Raw genomic sequence first — 8,002 nt, 5'->3', positions numbered from 1 at the left:
GGTGTGATTACAAATATACAGTCAAACAAATGTTGAATTGGTGTAAAGATCACATGGAGTCAAATTCACGTCAAATGCTTCAGTTAATGTTCACATTAAACACCGGAATGAAGAACTGGTGAGAACTTGATCTCCGTGGCTGAGTTTGATGGTTGTTGGTAAAATCTTACAAAAGGCTTTAAACAGAATTGTATGAAATGATGAAAAACATAAAATGATCTTAAATGTATCTTACTTATACAGCTGAGCAATTAAGGATAAGGGCCTTGCTCAGGAGCATAAAAGCAGCAGGTTGGTAGCCCTGGGAATCGAACCCACAACCTTCTGATAAGTAGTTTAATGCCTTAACCCCTGGTTTTAACTGTCAGGAAAGCTACTCAAATAATCACTCTTTACTGTCTTGTACACCTTTCCTTTGACTGCTCAATATGGGTGTAGGGAGACCAGCTATGCTGTATAGGTTAAAGACTGTAGCAGTGAGGAAAAGACTCGAGGCAGAGGTGGAGGAAGTAGAGATGAGGATGTTAAGGTTCTCTTTAGGAGTGACGAGGATGGACAGGATTAGGAACGAGCACATCAGTGGGACAGCTCAGTTTGGGAGTTTCGGGGACAGGGTTAGAGAGGCTAGATTGAGATGGTTTGTACACAGGAGGGAGATGGTTATATTTGTAGAAGGATGTTGGAGATGGAGCTGCCAGGTAAGAGGTCAAGAGGAGGCCAAAGAGGAGATATATGGATGTGTTAAAAGAGGACATGAAGTTAATCGGTGGGAGAGTAGAGGATGCTGAGGATAGAGTTAGGCTGAAACTGATGATTCGCTGCGGTGACCCCTGATGGGAAAAGCCGAAAGTAAAAGAAGACGACAACCATGGTGAGAGGAAAAAATGGTTAAAAAAAAAAAGGTAAAAAAAAATGGGTAAAATGTTGAACCCTTATGTAGACCAGCTCCAAAAGCAAAAGGTCATGTCAGGATTCATTCCTGTCTGAAGGGAAACTTTGCACAGCTCACGCACTTGAATCTTCATTAAACGTTCTTTTTCATTGTATTTTGTTCAATACATTAAATAATTTCCCAGAATCCAGAGAAATGCTCTAACCCCAAACCACAGCTTTCACAATGATCTGAACTATTCTTAGCTTGTGGCCATGAGAGACTCAGTCAGTTGGAAGAGCAGTGAAGTTTACTCATGAAGTCCATGGCCTCTGTTCTCGAGCCCTCCTCTTCCTCATCTTCCCCCTTATTCCTCCTTTTCCTCCTCTTCCGCTTTGCTTTGCAGAGGGAGGTCCTGCTTTCTCCGGCCGCCTGTGGGACCTGCTCCTTGGGCTTTTCATCAGCTGCTGCTGTTGCAGTAATTTCATGGCTCATTGCAGGCGCTGAAAACCTTTGAAACTGCAAATGTTAACTTTTGCCTGGCCCCGAGCCATTTAGGAAGCGATTAATTCGGCAAACAGAAGCGAGTCGGCTTTCTCCTCCAGAGCCGGCGCATCCTACCCCTGCTCCTCTTCGATCTGGATTTGCATTGGTAAGATAGAAGTGTAATGACGGCTCCTGTTAATTGTGAGGTTTTTTTTTTTTTTTACTTTTGCTTAAAGGTGGATGTTAGTAATTTTATATGGAGGAGAACGTGGGGGAGAAGATGGAGTGAAGAAGTCGTATAAAGTGCAAAAGACGGGCGGTCGGCTTTCTTCAAATAGTTTTTGGAATGTGAATCATATGAGTTGCCTTTATTTAACACTTAATTAGCAGCTATGTGATGAGATGGAATATTTTAAAAATACACTTGAAAATAAGCGACTCAACCACTTAAACAACAGCCTTCACTGAATGTTGTTAGACTACCAAATTTCTCTATTTACATTTTTTTTATAAATAAAGAAATACTAAAAAAACAAACATACTAAAAATACTACTACTAAAATAATAATAACAATAACAATAATAAGTATAATAACAATAATACAAATAATAATAATAGTAATGAAAATAAAAATATTATTATTATTATTATTATTATTATTATTATTATTATTATTATTATTATTATTATTATTATTATTATTATTAATAGTAGTAGTAGTAGTAGTATTTTTAGTGTTTGTTTTTAGTATTTATTTATTTATTTATTTACAACAACAACAACAATAATAATAATAATAATAATAATAATAATAATAAGTATTCTTATTATTATTATTATTATTATTATTATTATTATTATTATTAATATTATTATTATTATTGTTATTATTTTTATTACTTTTTTCTTTTCCACTTTAAAATTATTTTTAATCACGCACATAACAAAATGCAGCAGGAGTTATTTGGATGTGCAAAAATATCAAGCTGCCATCATAACACCCATAAAACATAGTTTCACCTGACTGCTGATATTCAGTTTAAAAAAGAAAGAGGGCAGATGGAGATTTCTTTTCTTTCCTGTCCTTTTTTTTAATAAAATAATATGCTCTTTCAGTTTCATAATATGTGCTAAATACATTTACAGTGTCTCTCTCCTCAGCTCCCTCCAACCCCAGAGCTAGTAACATCAAGTCAGTAAGAACTGTGAATCTCTATATCTCTATATACTCACTGGCCTCTTTAATAGGAACCCTTGCTGGTCAGAGTACATTCTGATCGATGGACAGTTTAATGGCGAGACTGGTTTGAGATGACAAGAAGGCTACGATAGCCACTTTTATACAATCGGGGTGAACAGAAAAGCAGCCAAGGACAGAAATCTGAGGCAACAATGGGCAAAGAATCATAAGCAGACAACTAAAAAAGAACTGTATTAATCGAATCTCCTAACCTTAATAAATAAAATGAAATCAATCAGAACTTATCAGCATTTACTAAAAATCATAAAAATAAAAAAAAAAAACACTCCTTATGTGTTGAGACCACGGTGTAATTCAGAGAGCACTGTCGTATATTCAGACAATGAAACGCATTAATAAGATGTAACACGTCCTCCAGGCATGCAACCGATATTGCTGAACGTTAATAAAGTCAAGAGAGTGCCATTGTTTCTATAATTAGTGGCTGGTGCTATAAATGAAGTGTCAGTATTGAAGCACTTCTGTCAACAAACACTTGGTTTCTGTCCAACGACAATTGTTCTGTTGTCAAGACTGTATTACACTCTTCAGCGTGTGAAATGTTACATTACACTTTATTCTAATGTGTTACTCTTAACCCTTCTGCACACACTCACTGAGAGAACGCATTGTTAGTGCTAGACTGTTTAAAAATACTTTTAAAAAAAATTCACAAAGGAGAAAATCACGTCTACAGTGTCTAAGACTTTCCGACCTCAAATCCGAGCATATAGATACATCTGAGGTCCGAATTCGTTGTGAATTGTTGCACAATACAATAACTGGAGTCAAAGACACAATAACTGGAGTCACATCATTTAAACAAGTGGCACGTTAGAAAAATAAAATCTAACTCAGTTTTCAGCCTCAGTATATCAGCAATATCAAACTTTTTTTTTTACATATTATTTATTTTGAATTTTATTTTGAATCATTTTTATTATTGTTGCCTTTATAGTTTTTGTGTATTTTTTAATTGTTTTATTTTTTAACGCACTTATTGTGTTGCCCTGTATAGCAATTTAGTTTGCGTTTTATTAACTGTTGTAACATTATTTATAATATAAAATACTATCAAGTATTTCTAATACGTTATTATTAATATTTATAATTCTATTAATAAAACCACCATTTTAATCTATTTTTAATGATTTTATTTACTTTGCCATTTTTTATAATAATTGTTTTATTTTTAAAATATGTGATATTATTTTTTAATTTTTAAAATGTATTTTACATTTTATTAAATTTTTATTAATTATTGTAATATTATTTATAATCATTTTATTATTACATTTTAACTATTAAGTATTTCTAATATTTCATAATTAATACTAATAATTCTATTAATAATACAACTCTTTGAATATATTTTTAATGATGTGACTTAATTTGCCAATGTTCTATCATATATATTTATTATTAATTACATAAAAAAATATTTATAATAAAATATTTTTCAAAGGTTATTTATAATAATAATTATCTTTTCTCTTAAAAATGCGTGATACTACTTTGTTACTTTTTAAATTACATTTGATTGATTTTTATATTTTTATTTGTATTCTTTTTATGAAGACATTTTAACTATTAACTATTAATTCTAAATACTAATTCTACTAGAAAAGAACTATTCCAAAAAGTATGAATGCTTTTGAATGCTTTTATTTAATTTGCCTTTATAATTTATTTAAAAAAATAAAAATTGTATTGTAGATTAGCATCGAAGAATCATTTCACATGACGGACTCTGACTTATAAAAGATATAACGATACGATCGGCTAGATTATACTATTTTTAATTCCATCCTTTCTTTCTAATTCTTTTTCTTTCTTTGAGTTTTCTAACCACTTTGTTCTGAGTGATAGAGAATGAGAGGGAAGGAGAGAGCGAGGGATTGTAGTTAGCCATGTGAGGCACAGAAGGCATAGGATTGGCTCGCCATCCCCCCCAGCTGTGCACCTGCATTCTGGCACTGTGCAACACCAAACCTGACGCGAGAGCTAATTCTCCATCGCCAGCTTCATTAATTTCCCTACACCAGGACATCCACCGATTTGACAGCATAACATATAGCAGGTTGTGTTCAAAAAACCTGGCTTCGCTCGAGACGGTCCAAAAATAGTGCATGAAAAAAACTTTCTCTTGCCTTTTTTTTTGTCATATCAAGGTTTCGTAAACGACAACTTATAGATGCTTTGAGGACGCGCTTGTTAACAGACGCACGTCGATGTACAAGTATGTGCACTCCTCCGTGTAGTGGCAAGTTTTTCACGGAGCCTCTTCGACTCCCGCAGACAGATTTTAATGGGAGACAAATTTGCATCACAAGACCGTAACGATGCTCGAGTTTGACAAATGAAAGGGCCCATTTGGGATTTGCTGGGATCTGCCTCACTCGTCATAATGAGCAGAAATGCAACCATTAGGATGCAGCCACCATAACAAACTGTGCACTGCTTCTGCAATACATTTGAATTAGCAGTTTTTTCTGTTTCTGTACAGCTAATTCTCATCGACTTGTCAAAATGTGTTGTTCTTTTTTTTTTTTTTTTATAGGTTTTTGAATATATTTAACAGTTTGCTCGTTAGTTTTGCTATTCGAAAACAATCCGACAATCTGGTTCATCATCAAGTCACAACTCTGGAAGATGGAAGATGTTGTGTACTCATATAACTCTATCAACCTAAGACTCGGTTGTTGTTGTTTTTTTTTATTTCATATTTCATTCAATTCTATTCAGTTTTATTTGTCTAGTTCTTTCAACAATAGACATTGTCTCAAAGCAGCTTTACAGTACATAAGAAACATAGTAAAGAAATTTCAAGACACACATAAAACAAACTAAGTGCTAGTTGACGTGTTTCAAGAAGAGGAAGGTCTTAGCCGTCATTTAAAGTCAGCCAGTGACTCAGATGTTCAGACTCGGATCTAGGAGAAGTTTATTCCACCACTTCGGTGCCAGAACAGTATACAGTATACCTACGTCTTACCCTGAGAGATGGTGGGACCAGTCGAGCAGTCCCGGTAGCTCTGATGGAGCGAGGTGCAGGGTGAGGATGACATTCAATGCTTACCTTAGTTTACATCCATGTTCTGGATTACATGTGGTTGCATATACAATGTACATAATATTGATAGACACATTTTCTGCATGCACAGCATATGAAATTTGATATTTTTGGACATATTGATAGTGATGTGACATACAGCTAAGTACGTGACCCATACTCAGAATTCGTTCTCTGCATTTAACCCATCCAAAGTGCACACACACACACAGTAGTGAACACACACACACAGTAGTGAACACACACACACAGTAGTGAACACACACACACAGTAGTGAACACACACACACACACACACACACACACACACACACACACACACACACACCGTGAACACACACAGTAGTGAACACACACACACCGTGAACACACACACACACACACACACCATGAACACACACACACACACACACCATGAACACACACACACACACACACACACCGTGAACACACACCCGGAGCAGTGGGCAGCCATTTTATGCTGCGGCGCCAGTGGAGCATTTGAGGGGTTCATTGCCTTGCTCAAGGGCACCTCAGTCGCAGCCGGCCCAAGACTCGAACCCACAACCTTTGGGTTACAAGTCAGACTCTCTAACCATTAGGCCACGACTGCCCCTATACAACTGGCACATATTCCTATGCACATATGACCTGCCATTTTTATTTATTTATTTATTTATTTATTTATTTATTTATTTATTTATTTATTTATTTACTTTATTTATTGTTGTACATATACTCACATATTTAATCTGCACTTGTTCCTTTGCACATTTTTCTACTATTTGGACTTCGGGTGGATGCTAAAGGACATTTCGTTGCTAATGTAATGCTGTAATGTTGTATCTATATGTATGTAAGTCTGTCTGTCTGTCTGTCTGTCTGTCTCAACAGAAAGGCTGTAAAATGGTTAGCCATGTATTATCCATATTAGGAGTCCGATGTTGGGAAATAGGAGGCCGTGTACCTATGAGTCACACATGGACTTCCGCTTTGTGTTTTAACAAGCGAGGGCAGCATGTGGGAAACGGCTGTTTCCTTACCTGGCCGGCCAATAAGCACATCTGCATCCGTTGTTAGTGTGGCCATCCAGCAATCTCCACACCATTAATTGCTCTGGAAGCCACTGAAGTCACGAGCTCAGACACTGGCCAGCCGTCCCTGCGTGCCGCATTTCTTCCCTCCTTATCAGAAAGCTCCCACATGTCCTGGCTCTAAGGCTAAAATAAAAAAAAAAGGCAGATAATATTGTCTTAATTGCATCCCTGCGACAACTACGTCCGACGGCCAAACGCATCAAATTAAATTTCGTCTTGGTCCAGCGAGAGTGGAGTCGAGGTCTTATATTTCCATTGCAGGTACACCGTGTGATAAACAACGGAACGAAAAGAGTAATTACGGGGGAGGAGGGAGGGAGGAATTACATCAGAAATTAAGGAAGTAGTGAAAGGATTGTTCCTTAAATGAGTTTTGAGGAGAGCATTAAAAAAGGCCATTAACGCCACACCAAGCAGGTGGTACACTTCGTCGACCACAACGAAGCAAAACAAATGCAAAACAGATGAACAAGGGAATAAAAAAAAATCCTAATCATCGGTGTTACCTTTTCTCCCTTTCTTTATCAGGCATGCATCATATTTTCAGGTAATCACATGCCACTCAAAATGGGGCTTCATTTTATTTAGATTATTGGGCTTTGTATGATAAATTAACAGCATGTCTGCAGGGTGTTGTAATGACTCGTACTCACGTTATGATAACACATTTGCATTAAAAATAGAAAGATATCGCTGTGTCAATCTCGCAGACCAGAATGGAAGCCATTAAGGCTACAGGTGGAAGGTGGAGGAGAACAAAAGCAAGCGTTCTGGACGAGAAAGCATCAGATATGTTGATTGTTTGCGCCGTGTTGTAAGATTTCATTAACATAGAATAAATATTTGCACCCAGGACTAGATCTGTGGTTATAAAGCTAGCAGAGGTCCAACAGGAGTGAACCAGCGGTTGAATGGGTTAAAAGTATAAAGGTTCATGTAAATGCAAATAAGAAAATGCAGCAAATTCAAGCACTGTATACGTGCATTTCAACAAAATATGAAACAAACAATAATAATATCAAAACTTCCCCCTTCCTATTGAAATCTTTTAGATTCAATTCTTTCACAAATTTTATAAACAGTTCGATTTTTTTGAAATTTCGAATTCCTAAACGTAAATACCGTAATGTAAATAAAATCAATTGTTGTTGGGCGTAAAATTAACGTCTCTGATTTTATTTATACAACAGTTTTAATATAAACATGTCTCTCCTAAATTAAACAGGAATACATT

The sequence above is a fragment of the Tachysurus fulvidraco genome, chromosome 25, assembly GCF_022655615.1.
Source record: "Tachysurus fulvidraco isolate hzauxx_2018 chromosome 25, HZAU_PFXX_2.0, whole genome shotgun sequence".
NCBI lineage: Eukaryota > Metazoa > Chordata > Actinopteri > Siluriformes > Bagridae > Tachysurus > Tachysurus fulvidraco.
The sequence above is the reverse complement of the archived record's forward strand: the minus strand, read 5'-3'. Positions refer to the sequence as shown.